The following is a 14,978-nucleotide window of genomic DNA, read 5'->3' as shown; positions in this document are numbered from 1 at the left end:
CTCAGACCGTAGTAGACGGCCACGCTGCCACCACCAACGCGCTGCAGTCGTCGGAGGCGCTGAGGAACGCAGGGTGCGAGCGAGGAGTCGCCTATTGCCACGAACTCCGCTGCCGCGAACGTCGCCTCGAACAGCGGCATCAGTAGGGCCGTGAAGCTGCGCAAAGGACTTGCGATGCGCCGCCGCGGCATCAGTTCCAAAAGGAATGGCATGGGCACGCCGAGGTGCGCGGGAAAACTGCCGTGAATCCGTAGCTACGAAGTCCACGAAAGCCCAGTTGGTGCAGTGACGAGAGCAAGAACTGCCGCGCTCTGGGGCTTGTGCTCGAACGTCTGGGGCAGCACGAATAAACGCGCGCAAAATGGCTTCCGTCCAGCGAGGAAGCCGGGCTAGCGACGGGAGGCCATTACTGCACTTCTGGTAGACAGCGGCGCAGCGAGGAGTGCCGATAGTCGGAGACGCCTGGAGGGACCACCACACAATGTTGAAGTTGGGCGGAAGCTGGGGAAATGCTAGAAGATGGGAAAGCTGGTGACCGCCGCTGCCGGCGGCGCGATGAAAATGCAGACCGCCGTCGCCTGCCTGCAGCATGGAGCCGATGGCCACGTGCGAGAAACGCATGCGCCGAGAGAGATGCGGGGTTTACCGTTTCCATCGGCTGTTCGAATGAAACTGCTGTTTCATCTCTCAAAGCGACGAGTGCAATAGCAAAACCTTCTCTCCCCGCAGCTTGTGGCTAGATGGAGAGAGAAAAGAGAGCCAGCAGTCGGTTTTTTTTGTTTGTTTCTTGTTGAAAATTATTGGTCCCGAAAACGCTATACCCAGTTGCCTTTCTGGGACCAAAATGCATTAATTCGTTTTCGTTGCTGCTTAAAACTCTCGAAAAAACGTTTCTAGACCTTTAGTGGGAGCACTGCCTTTTTGCTTGTGTTTCTATGTCTTGCCTCTATGGTCTGGAAACGTTTAATAAATGCTGTACTGGGACTGGGACATTCCATCCTTTTTTGGAGTTTCTGAGGAGGTTTTGTGTTTGTTGGGTTAACAATAAAAACGATGAAACAGTAACACTCAATGATCCAAACACGCATACTAAAAAAAGTCAAAAATAAAATTTAGCAATGTTGTTTCAAAAATGCAAGTTCACTCCCGTACAATGATTTTGACGCGTCATGCCCTAGGCTTCCTTCACCTCCCGGGCTACGCTGTCTCTACTTCTATCAAGAACAACAGTTTCGCGACGGGGCATGCAATGTAACGCTAGATTAGAGCCACTGCCTTTTTCAAGTGAGCGCTCGTGTTCCCTTAAACGTTCGTTCAGGCAGCTTCCAGTTTGTGCAATGTAAACAGTGCCGCATGTAAGCGGAATCTGGTAAATCACCCCTTCCCTACACCTGACGAATGTGTGGGCATGCTTTACGCCACAGGTTTGCTCTCTTGGTTTTTCGTTATCATCTTATGACACAACGTAGCTAGCTTGCATGGGGCAGAAAACACTACGGGGAATCATAATTATTGGCAACTTTTTTCATATTAAGTGCTACCCGGTGGGAATACGGTACAACGGCTGGTCTCACCGTCCTGTTGCTTTCATGAGCAACGTTTCTTTTCTCGCTTTGAACTTTCTGAAGCAAAGCTTCAGTCATTGCCGATATCACTGTCTGCGGAAAACCTGCCTGTGGTTACCGTGCGGTATGCAGTCGGAAGCTTTCGCGCACGCAATGCTCACATGATTTATTTACAGCAGATCCTAATCCTAATGTGGCAATGGCCCGTTTCACTGTTTCTGAGTGAGCTGACTCGTAGGGTAACAGCTCTTTTTGACTTCGAAATTAGTACATCCAACCGAATCTGTCTCCTTATAAGGAGAGTTCTAAGTCCAAAAACTGTAACTTGTTGTTTTGTGGAAATTCACAATTGTATTCTAAACCATGGCTAAGTTCATTAAACACATCTAGAATTTCATTTGCAGTGGCTCAGTAAGTTGGTGCGTTTTGCTTGCTTAATACAACAAAAAATCGTCGACATACCTGAAAACCTTTAAGACCTTGCTCTTGTCGAACCTATCGTCCAGATTTTTGTCAACTGCAGTGAGAAAAAAAATTACTTAACACTGGCGCAACACAGGACTCTATGGGAATTCCTTTCTTCTGTATGTACACCGATTGTCAAACTTGGGCGCAATAGCGCTAAGTTAGAATCGAACAAAGATAGAGAACTCTGCATTGAAATACCCGCTGAATTTTGAAGCAAAACAACAACTTTCTTTTCAATGCAAGACTGAACAACTAAGAACGTGGCTCAGTGGTTATGGTGTTCGGCTGCTGACCCGAAAGACGCGGGTTCGATCCCGGCCACGGCGGTTGAATTTCTTTGGAGGAGAAATTCTAGAGGCCCGTGTACTGTGCGATGTCAGTGCGCGTTAAAGAACCCCAGGTGGTCGAAATTTCCGGAGCCTTCCACTACGGCGTCTCTCATAGCCTTAGTCGCTTTGGGACGTTAAACCCCATAAACCAAACCAAACCCAAATCTTTGTGTGGAATAAAATAGAAAAGGTCCTTGGAATCTACCAATAACACTCTTCCAATGTTTTTGCAGGATTGAAAGAACGCTGTAATTTCCGTCGAGTTCTTTGCTCCAAAGGGATCCTCAACGACAAGCGAGTTTAAATGTCTTAACAGATATTGGCTTGTAAGCTTTTGGTAAGCGTGGCGTTCACTAGCAATACACCGAAACAGAACCTCCTCTTTATGGGTCTTTGCAATGAAAAACATGCTAAGAGTCTTTTCTTTGCACTTACATATAGAATTTGCCGACTGTTCCGATTCCAAGTTCTTGCAGAGGGCGACAGCTCGCGATTTCATTTTACTCGGCTTGAAGCTCGTCTGAGTGGAGGTTTTTTCCACCGCACGGCGGGTCTTTTATTCGTAGATTCTGGGCGGCACCACGACGAACCATCCTTCCTTGTCTGATTGTAGTAACCGCAGATGTCTATCCTTGAAAAAAATGACGACGGTGTTGATTCGAGACCGGTCGCATGGGGATTTCTTCGATACTGTTCTTGAGAGAGCGTCTACTCCGTCCAGCAAGCAGCGCTCACGATTCTCCGGGGACGCTTCCCCATCAATACACATATTCAATGATAGGTGCTCGTGTGCCCTAACCTTAGGTTCGAGGCTGAACTTCGGTCCTTTCACAAGAACCCTGTTGACTTCATCCGTAATCAGAACATGCCCCAGCACCTTCACAACTCCGCTTCTTTTTTCTTGCCAGGAGCCTTAGGTGTGTGGTTAAAGATGTTGCACCACCGGAACTCTACAGCCTGAGCTGCAAGACTTTCATATTCCCGACACTTCTTCTCAGCGACCCAATGAGTATGTTGACTGTAACATATGCTTGACGCAACCCGTCATAAAAGAGTCGCACTTACCTCCACAGCTCTGAACGTAGAATTCTACACATCCTCTATACGCGGCCAAAAAAAGGCTGTACTGCGCCGAAGAGAACGTTGAGGTCACAGGGTGCCAATCCTTTCTTGATGCAGAACGTGGTGTGCCTGACCCGGCAGGTTGACCATGTGATATTGTTGACCAGGCCATCCATTTGAGCCGTAGGAGAAGAAACGCATAACGAAGGGCCCATTGTATTGGAAAGGCAATGAAGCAAAACTTATTGCTGAGCTAGTTGGTCCATTTTGACATAAGAAAAGCAGCGAGAAAGAAGCCCAAAGGCGAAACAACGAAGGGAAAGAAAGAGCGCTGTACTGGCAACAAAGGTAATCAGATGCAGTCAACGTCACATGGTGTAAAGAGCCATAGAAGCGATAAAAAAACATAGCAGGGTAAGAAAACTAAAAGTTGACTGAATCTCAAAAGGGATGGTAACAAAATGAAAAAAAAGTGGACTTGATGACTAAAAACAGCTAACGTCACATGGTGTAAAGAGACAGAAAAACCGATAAAACATATAGCTGGTAACAAGAGTAAAAAAGATAAAATCTGGCGAATTGAAATTGTGGAAAGAATATAAACCTACTTAATGTGACAACGCGTGGCTGCAATAAGTGCACAGACTTCAACAATAAAAACGATGAAACAGTAACACTAAATGATTCAAACATGCATAGTCAAAAATAAAATTTAGCAATGTTGTTCCAAAAAGGCAAGTTCACTCCCGTACAATGATTTTGACGCGTCACCAACACATTCTAAGCCCTTTCTTTTTATAAAGAAGGCTTCCTTCACCTCCCAGGTTACGCTGTCTCTACTTCTATCAAGAACAACAGCTTCGCGTAACGAGGCATGCAATGAAGAGCTAGATTAGAGCCAGTGCCTTTTTGAAGTGAGCGCTCGTGTTCCCTTAAACATTCGTTCAGGCAGATTCCGGTTTGTCCAATATAAACAGTGTCGCATGTAAGCGGAATCTGGTAATTAATCACCCCCTTCCTACACCTGACGAACATGTGGGCATGCTTTACGCCACAGGTTTGCTCTCTTGGTTTTTCGTTATTAATCCCATGACTCAACGTAGCTAGCTTGCAAGGGGCAGAAAACACTACGGGAATCTTGCCAATTAATATACATTCCGCGTTTTTAATTTGTCATTTAATGCTCTTCTTTTTCCGTCCTCGTGGCCGCATGCTTACTGGTTAGTTTCATAGTTCTTTTCCGTCATTGTTAGTCAGCAGGTTAGGTTAGGTTATTGGGGTTTAACGTCCCAAAGCGACTCAGGCTATTAGGGACACCGTAGTGAAGGGCTCCGGAAATTTCGACCACCTAGGGTTCTTTAACGTGCACTGACATCGCACAGCACACGGGCCTCAAGAATTTCGCCTCCATCGAAATTCAGCCGCCGCGGCCGGGATCGAACCCGCGTCTTTCGGGCCAGCAGCCGAGCGCCGTAGCCACTGAGCCACCACGGCGAGGTGTGTTAGTCAACGCTCTTTCTGTATAAGTATTTAAATACCTTAGCTGCCCACCTCTTACCGTCCAGTTTCCTCAGGCGTTTTTCATGTAGTATTTTACTCTGAGCTTCCCGTGCTTCGAATGATGCCCAGCCCATATCGCCCTGTACTGCCTCGTTTGTGGTTTTGTCGTGGGCACCTAGTGCATATCTCCCAACAGCTCTGTGATTTACTTCTAATCTCGACTGAACTTCTGCCCTTGAGCACAGAACCCATTCCCGAAAGTAAGCCCCGGCATCATTATTCCTTTCCAAATACCTCTCAGTACTTCATATTTGTTGTGCCCGCATAAGGCTCTATGTTTCATTATCCCGGCATCTCTTCACCCTTTTGCCCCGAGAGACTGTTCGTACTTTTCCATGTATATGTGCCCTTCGTTTAACCATATCCCGAGATATTTGTATTAAGCCACTCTGGGTACCTCATGGCCTTGTATTGTAAGCACCTGATCAGTTGTATTGTTGAAGATCATCACATCTGTCTTAGTTGCGCTAAAACTGAAACCTATAACATCTTTTTTTCCACAGCAATTGACCAGAATTTGAAAATATTCCTGGCTATCTGCTAACAGTGCAATATCGTACGCATACATTAAACCCGGGAGCCGTTGCTCACCGACCATTCCGCCTAATCTGTACGACAGTTATAACCTAAATTACTTTCTTGTGGCCTTTTTTCTATTATTAAGCATGAACAGCAACGATGATAGAGGAAAACCATGCCTTAATTCTTTGTGTACCTCTAAAGTTGTAATTTTTACCCCTTAGATATCCCTCTTTATCAGTTACCTTATGACCGATTCCTTCAACTTATAATGTTGTCACGAATATTACACACTACACACTTGGGGACAGAACTGTTCGAGACTGCCGAGCGGTCACAAGCAAGATGGCGAGGCACTTCTTCCTCCACATCTGAGCTGTATCAATATGTTCCACAGGACTTCTCTGTTCACGTTGTCGTATGCACTGCTTAAGTCCAGGGATGCTCAATACAAAGGTCTGTTTTCCACCTTAGATATTTCTATGCATTACGTAAGCATGAGCAGGCTACCATCTAAAAATGGTATGGGCGCTGGCATACGGGTGGTGTAGTATCGTCGGTGATGATTTGATGCTTTGCTACAGGTGTACGACCGACCATGGAGCTTGTGGCAAAACAACCTGCGAAGTCGGTTAGAAGCACCGAGAGAAGACTCTTCTGATCAGGCGCCATGTCAGGATTGATTCTGACGGACGGAAGGGCAGGGCATGGTGGGGCCAGGTCTTGAGGGCTTGTCTCCAGGGCGCACACTTCAGGCAACACGGCGAAGGCATGCAGGAAGGTGACAGCCGTGCCCTTGGGGAGGTGCTGCAACTCGTTGGCCAAATTTGTAAGGAGCACACTAGCACAGCCGTCTTTTAGTTGGACGAGCCCGCGAGCGACGGCTACTCCCTTCGCGAGCTGCAGGGGTACGTGGCTATCCGCGATACCCTCGTAGTCATGGAATAAATCATTCCTCATGAGAACTAGCATACTGGACCGGGGTGGCACCATTTCGTCGTCGTAAACAAGTCGCAGAGCATTGAAGCGTGAATCGTGTGTGCCATTGCGCGCCGCGGCCCGTTTCGTCGAGAACGTGACCAGTGCTTCGTGCAGGTTAATGACAGCACCGTTCGTCTGCAGAAAGTCGAGACCGAGAATCAAGTCCCTCAAACACTCAGGGGGACTACAAAGTCGGCGACGTACAGAAAACTACGGATATCAACACGAGATGTACACCTGCCGGCGGGGATAATTAGGTGATCCTCTGCAGTGCAATGCTAGGCCCCGACCACACCGTCAAAACTTTCTTCAGTTCTAGGGGAAGGGCAAGGCACATGACAGAATAATCAGCACCAGTATCCAGCAAAGCGGTCACGTCGACTCTATCAATTTTAACGCAAAAATCGGAGGTAGCTCGTTGGATCTGTCGCTACTCGCTCCCAGAGAAACATCGTCGCGTGGTAGTGGCGTAGGAGTATCTTCACAAGTCCCGGCATCAGCGGCCTTGCCTCCAGAGGCCGCTGGAATCAGTTTTCCCGGAGGGGACTGCGAGAACGGCATCCGGAGTAGCCTTAAGCTTGACGGGGGCTTGGAGAACGGTAGCGCCTCGGCTACGGGGATCGAGCCTCCCGGTGGTCTGGCGTGATGTGGTTCTGGCGCGACGACAGATGATACGCTATTTCATGCGGTCGTTCCTCGTTCTGTGGGCAGGGGTCGCCCGGCGCGAAACCAAGCAGGCCCACGCGGCGGTATGGGCACGCCCTGTAGAGGTGACCCGCCTCGCCACAGTGATAGCAGAGGGGCCGACGATCCGGGGCACTCCACACTTCACTCTTTCGGGGTCGCTGGTAGGCTGGCGGAGTGTGGCGGAGTGGCGGAGTGGCCACGAGGGGTGCTCGGCGAGAGCGCTGCTGGAGTCGCGGCAATGACGTCGTACCCAGAGGCCTGACGTAGGACGGACGCATACGTGGGAGTTGTATCATGCTGGCGAGGAACCTCAGAACTTTGGTGCTGTTGTGCTACCAGGTGCACTTCGTCCCGGACGACTTCACTCAGTGCCGGGAAAGATGGTGTATCGGACGGCATGCGGAAGGCCTGCAGTTCCTCTCTGACGACAGATCGGATGAGCTCGCGTAGAAGGGTCGCGTCAATACCGAGAGGCATAGAGATGGGATCAGACCCAAAGGCGTTGACGTCACGATTGTACTGGCGGGCTCGCTGTTCCAGCATCTTCTCCATAGTGTCCGCCTCGGTGAGAAACTCTGCCAAAGTGCGCGGTGGGCTGCGCACGAGTGCTGCAAAGAGCTCTTGCTTGACACCCCGCATGAGGTGGCGAAGGTTCTTCCCCTCCGTCATGTTGAGATCCGCGCGTTTAAAAAGACGGGTCATGTCCTCATACTACATGCGTACACTCTCGTTGTGGCGCTTGTTGCGCGAGTGTAACGCAGCTTCTGCTCGCTCTCGACGGTCTGCATTCGGAAAAGTGGCTAATAGATTGCGGCAGAAGGCTTCCCAGGATGTAAACGAGGCTTCATGGTTTTCGAACCATGTCCGAGCCGACTCTTCAAGCGCAAAATAGACATTGTGAAGCTTACGGTTGTCGCTCCAGCCGTTGTAACGGGCAACACGTTCGAAGATCTCGAGCCAATCCTCGGCGTCCTCGAACACGTCGCCATGAAACGACGGGGGTGTTCGTGGCTGATGACAGAGGATGTGCTCCGGGAGCCTGGTCTCAGTTGCCATGGCAGCTGGTGCCTCCGAAGACCGAGGTTGCGTCGCCCTGGTTGCAGCCGGAAGTAGTCCGAATTCAGGGGACGCTCCACGGAGGCGGCGGCCGGGGTGAAATCCGGGTGAGATCCGTATTGGTCGGTAGCCTACGCGGGCCTGGAAGCGCACCCCGCACCTCCACCAGATTTGTCACGAATATTACGTACTACACAGTTGGGGACAGAAGAACTGTCCCAGACTGCCGAGCAATCACAAGCAAGATGGCGAGGCACTTCTTCCTCCACTTCTGAGCTGTACCAATATGTTCCACAGGAGTTCCCTGCTCACACTGTCGTATGCACTGCTTATGTCCAGGGATGCTAAATACAAAGGTCTGTTTTCCACCGTAGATATTTCTATGCATTACGTAAGCATGAGCAGGCTATCATCTAAACGCCTACCCATTCTGAACGCGCTCTGAAGTTTTCCGAGTATCCTGTTACCTTCTACCCATGACTGCATTTTTAATTTCACCGCCTGCATTGCCAGCCTCTATATAACAGATGTTATCGTAATAGATTGGAAAGATTTCATGCTCATGTTATCTACTTTCTCTTTAAAAATCAAATTAATGTTACTCTGTGTCCAGCTGTGCGGAATTTGCTTATTTCTTATGACTGTCTCCAATGCTTTTATCAGCGTTTCCTTCCTTCTTGGGCCAAGGTCATTAATAAGCTTGATAGGAATTTCGTCTATCCCTGCAGATGTTGATAAAGGAATATTTGCTTTCAGCATTTTTCAGTTAAGAATAGTCAGTTCTAAGCTGTTCTCTATTGTGCTGTCCTGTGTTGGTCTCTCAATTGGGGCAGATTACCCTATCGTCGTTCCTAAATGATTCAGCTATAACTTATGTAATGCAGCTCACAGCGTCGTCGTCTTCTAAACATTTTCCCTCGGCATTTTGAATCAGTTGCTGCTTTTTTTTATTTGTTTTACCAAGCCAGCTTATATGGTTCGAATTTTTCTCGGCCCCCCTCTAATTTCATCGCGAGCTTCAGCCAGCCAGCGATCAAAGGACTAGCTGCTTTAATATAGCCTGGACTAGGACCTGCACTTGCTGCTTCTTTTGTCGATAAGATCCCCATTTCTGACTTATTTCTTCTTCAGATGACTGCGCCCTCATTGATTCTCTATGTTCCCTTGAAGCCGTCCTTCGTTTTTCGACGGCCCCCTTAAATTCCATATTCCACCAACTTCGTGGCTTCCTCTTTCCTCTGCAGCGGCTACTTTACTCCTTTTAATAGTTTCATTTTTGCACTGATGAGTAGTTGTAACTGATTATAATATCATTTTCCATGGGGCGTTGCTCTATTGCTTCCTCTATGTCGGCTGCTATATAGCGCTATTTCTTCGTCGTTTAAGTATGCGTTCTCTTTTTTACTTCTCTGCATTACTCTTTTGATCAGGGCTCCTAACTGTTGACCAATACGTTTATGATCACTTCCCAGGATGCACTTTCCCTCTTCGTCTATTTCCATTATTGCGAGCTTGCTATAGATGCTCTGCGACATTAGGCAGTATAGTCAATGGTCGTCTGCCTGTTACGGAATTCCCATGTGATTTGTTCCTCATATTTAGTTTCTCTATTGGCCATAGCTAGGTCGTGCCGGTCACAGAAGTGACTTAACTTCCCGCTTAACTTCCGGGAAGCATTAACTTCCCGTTAGAATGTGTGTATCTATATAGATCCTCGATGTGGCCATTCATGTCACCCAGTAGAATAATATTGGCACCGTCTTCAAATTGCTTTATATCGTCATTGAGACACTTAGCTAGATCCATGTTTCCTTGCCAGCATTTGTCCCCTGTCCTTAAATGAACTACCCTTAGCCATGTTCTTTTACCGGCAAATGTACCCGACACCCAGAGATGCTCTTTGCAAGTTGATTTTATTCTTTGCCAATTTGTTCTTTGATGTATCAGCATATCTACCTCTCCACCTTTCTCCGTTGTTGTTCTGTTGCTCCCTTCCCGGGTCTCGCATAGCGCGTACACACCTACTTCTTCGCCCGTTAACCATTTCTAGCCATTTATAACCCTTTAACCATTTTAACCATTTCTAACATATTTTAACCATTTCGATCTCTTTCTACTCGCTTGCATGTTTATGTAACTGATCGTGGTATGTAACTGATCGATCAACATCGTAAGATCAGTGCACGCTGTGTATGAACGCGTCCTGAGCACAGAAATTGACAATAACGTGAGGTAACAGTGTTTTGTCATTGATATGGCAGCGCAGGCTAGCTGCTCTGCATATGCACGGCAGACGGTTGCATGTGCGGTCATTATATATATTTTTTTCGCCGCGCTAAGAAGGCTAAGAACGACTGAAACATGCAAAGTTTATCGGACGATCGGTTTAGTTTCCTCACAGCATGTAAAGCTGCCAGTGGGCTAAGAAAATATCGATACATGCCACTGTGCGCACAGCGCGTCCCAACAAATCGCACTGCATACGCATAGAAAGGCTCCCACCATTTACATTATTTCGGTTGCATTTAGAGCGAAAACACACTACGAAGCAGAGCAGTGTTGACGTTGCGTTGGTCTTGCGATGGTGCAATACAACCAACGGTGTTGCATGCAAATAAATTAGTGTAAAAAGCGATAATAATAAAGCGACTGCCGTGAAGCAAGCGAGCAGGGGGAACCAGAACTTGGAACCGGAATTAGCGGTAGCAGGCGACTTTCCCATGATCCTCTGCGCTGGATGGATGGATGGATGGATAGATAGATAGGAGCGCCCCGTTTGAAACGGGGTGGTGGCAATTGCCACCATGCTCATTTTTTCTTAATTTTTTCTCAGCTGTGTTGTCAATTCGCATTAAGATTCGCCATCTTCTTTACCAACGGTTTCCTACACTTTTAACCTTATGTCACATCTCTGCTTTTCAGCCACCAATCCTCCAATCGCTTTTGGCGAACTTCCACTGCAGATTTATTTACATGACCATTGTTATATTTAAACCCTAGGGCCTCAGGAAGAGTGACTGCGCCTGCATCGACATCCGGATGGATACCATCACATTTGAGTATGAGGTGTTCAATTGTTTCCACAGATCCACCTCACACTGCACATGTGTCGTTAAGTTTCTTTTTGTAGCTGCGCGTTCTAAGACACCCTGACCTAGCTTTAAAAAGTAGGGCACTGCGTCTTGAGTTATAGAAAAATTCTTTCCTGATCTGCCTTTTCCAGCATCGATACAGTTCTACACTATGTTTCCTTTCCATTGATTTAATCCAATTTTTAACTTCCGCGTTTTTAGCCTGTCGTTCAATGCTCTTTCTTTCTCCGTCCTCATGACCGGCATACTTACTGGTTAGTTTTCTAGTTCTTTTCCGCCACTGTGAGTCAACGCTCTGAATACTGAATGGAAACGCTCCTCACCCATAGCGGGGCTAGAGTGTACTAGAACATTCTAGTACACTCTAGCGGGGCTATGGTAGCGGAGGTTTACTAGCGACTTGGCTTGGCGTTGTTGAATTCACTTGATTTATATAGCTATTTTACTTATTGCAGTAGTGGCGGCTCATATACAGTACTGCGCATCCCTATCTTGAGGACTTTTGAAAATTTTCTTGCCTCAACCGCTGGATTGTTTGCTCTGAAACTCGTCAGCCACTTTATATCAGCGCCAACGTATCGTTCGTCACTTCTTTATCACCAACACAAAGTTCACGTGAGTCACTGCCACACAAACACTTTATTTTATTCGATCATGCCACGTACGTCAAATGACTTGAACCACCTTCCGGTAGACGCTGTGTAAATAAGCAATTTTTTTTTTCGCCAGTCACTGTCTCCATTGTTTCGTGATTTGATTCAAAGGTAAACTGAAGTATAGAGTTGAGGAAGTCCGCAATCTAAGTAAAACAGCGGGGTGAATATTCAACTGAGTTTGAGCATAAGCCTATGATGAGGAACACGATCAAATGATTTCGAAAAATCGAGGAAAACGGCATCAATTTGACTGCCAGCATCGATGGACGAATGCAAATGATGAACGAAGCCGGCGAGTTGTGTGGCACAAGAGAAGGCCTTGCGAAAATCGTGCTGGTATTTGAAAATAGGATTGTTGTTTTCCAGGTACTTAAAATTTTGACTATGAATGACGTGTTCGAGAAGTTCGCTGAAAGTATTTGTTAGCGAGATAGGGCGATAATTAAGCGGAGAAGAACGACTACCTGATTTGAAGATGGGTATTACTTTAGCAACACGTCAGTCATGAAGTCTGGTGCCAGATGATAATGATTGAGAGAGCAGGGCGGTTATTACTGAATAATGGAGCGCGATGTGATTTTAATTATCTTATTACTGAAGCCTTGTTGGTCAGAACTGGCAGAAATCTTAAGGTTATTTAGTAGGCATAATATACCCGTCTGACTAAATATATATTTCTAATATTGATATGTTAGGAAGATTATTTAAGCCGGGCGCTGACAAGACGTCTTCATTAGTGAATACAGAAAAGAAAGGTCGTTAAATAGGTGGATACACTGGGTTTTAGGAACTGGAATCCCATAATTATCTGTACTAATTATGTCAGGATTGTTATTTTGGTTTATCACTTTCCAGAATCGCCGATGGCTATTTGCTAGCGTACATAAGTCCTTCTTGAAAAAGTGGCGTCTGGCTCACTAGGGAGTTTGCTGAAGCTTGTCGGATTCCTTGTACTTGTTCCACGCGCTTAAAATATCCTTCTTAAGAGCTTCTCTGTAAATCCACTTCTTTTTATTATTCAGTAGACGAAGCTGCTGGTTGAACTAAGGTGCGCATTTATTCTCTTTGATTAAAACTACTTGAATAAAGTTATTGATAAGATTAGCGAGGGCATCTTCGAAGTGTCCAGTTATCTCCGGTAAAACGAGATAAATAATCATCCAGGAATCCCAGAGAAAAAAGATGCAGTTTGATATTGGTTACATAGTCACCTTTGTTGTCGCATCAGATAGTTTGGTTCTTATCGTCTTTTCGTTCAAAGAGCAGGAAAGATTTCCGCTTATAATGGCACGATCAGAAAGGCCGCCCAGATGGCTTAAGTCGGAGCAGGCGTCTGGACTTGTTGCCAACACATGTTCCAGAATGTTATCAGTACTAGTTGTGGATCGCGTAGGCAGATGAACGAGCTGCGTTAACGAAAAATGCAGACAGGAGTGGAGAAAAGCATGAGCTTCAGTGTAACTGGGAGGGACGGCTAATGAGAGCCAGTTAATGCTTGGGAAGTTAAAATCGCCGAAGGTGAGCAACTTACTGTTAAGAAAACGCGTACACACCTCACTCAGAATTCGAGAAAATTATTCCAAGAAGCAAGCTACTAGGTCAGGGGCATGACAAAAAACACCAATTATTATGTTAGCTGCCCCGCACTGCACTGAGAATAAAATGCACTCTAGAAAGGAAGTAACAGTGACTGGTAAAGCCATAAATTCTTTCCTGATAGCGAGAAGGATGCCGCCTCCTCTACGAGAGTTCCTATCACACCTACCAAAATTGAACAATAACCACTGTAGTAAAATACAATCATCATGAACGGCATCATTAAGCCCCGTTTTGGTAAGAGCTACCAGTTATGCTAAGCATAAATAAATGGGTGATGAAAGCGTGATGCTTTTCGGCAAGACAATTCGGATGTTGTGAACAGAAAGCAAACATTATTCACACGTGCCGATGGACGGTGGCATGAAGATGAATGTAGAGAACTGCCGAGCGATTGACCGCGTGAGCGATGCCATTCCGCACTGCGTTGTGAGCACTATTGTAAATAACCTGGACGTACATGACGGTTGAGCTTTGTGCAACGGAGACGGTGCGTGACCCGACGGGGCGTCGAAGTTCGCGCGCTTATAGGGAGGCTGGAAAGGGCGAGCCGATGCTTTCCCAGTTGCCAGCCGAACGCGAGCGGTTTGACCAGACTTGGCGAGAGCGGTGGCTGCGGGCTTGGCATAGGGCTTGGTGGGAGGCTGCAGTTGGCTGATAGCTAGTCTAGAAAGGCAGTCGGTTCTTCGGTAGTCGGCGCGGCGAACCAGAGTCAGCAGGCGACAGGCTACCCAGGACAGCGATCAGCAAAACCTGGAGGTACAGGACGGCTGAGCGTTGTGCAACGAAGTGGGTGCCGACCGGAACTGAAACTGAGCCAACAGTATTTTGCAGGCACTCTAAGATCTTTAGTAGTAGCTTACCAGCACCGCTCAAGGAGAAAGTATACAACAGTTGTATCTTGCTAGTACCCACCTATCTGGCAGACACAAGGAGGCTAAAAAAAAGGCTAATAATAATGGTAATTTTTACCTTAGAGGTCTGAGGTGGGCAAGATAGGCTGAAGACCCCACCATGAAGGCTTGAAATTAAGGTTAGCTCAGCGGGGCGAGTTATACGGCAAGGAAAATGATACGTATAAAGTTTAGGAGTAGGGAGGGAGCCGCACGGTTCAGGAAACAAACGCGAATTAAGGATATCCTAGTTGAAATCAAGAAGAAATGGGCAGGGCATGCAATGCAAACACATCCGAAGCATATACAGGGTAACTGAATTAATTCCGAGTGAAGGTTAGCAGAGAATGGCAGAAAGTCAGGCCGGCTGATGAGATGAGAAAGTTTGCGTGATTAAGATGGCTGCAGCTGACACCGGACATGGTTAACTGGAGGAGGATATGTTAGAGGTTTTTGTCCTGCAGTGGATGGGGTTAGGCTGATGATGATGGCAATGCTGGGGAGTGTATGGGAG

Source organism: Amblyomma mixtum, chromosome 2 (genome assembly GCF_055824585.1).
Source record: "Amblyomma mixtum isolate Tamu chromosome 2, ASM5582458v1, whole genome shotgun sequence".
Taxonomy (NCBI): domain Eukaryota; kingdom Metazoa; phylum Arthropoda; class Arachnida; order Ixodida; family Ixodidae; genus Amblyomma; species Amblyomma mixtum.
This window is presented reverse-complemented; position numbering follows the sequence as displayed.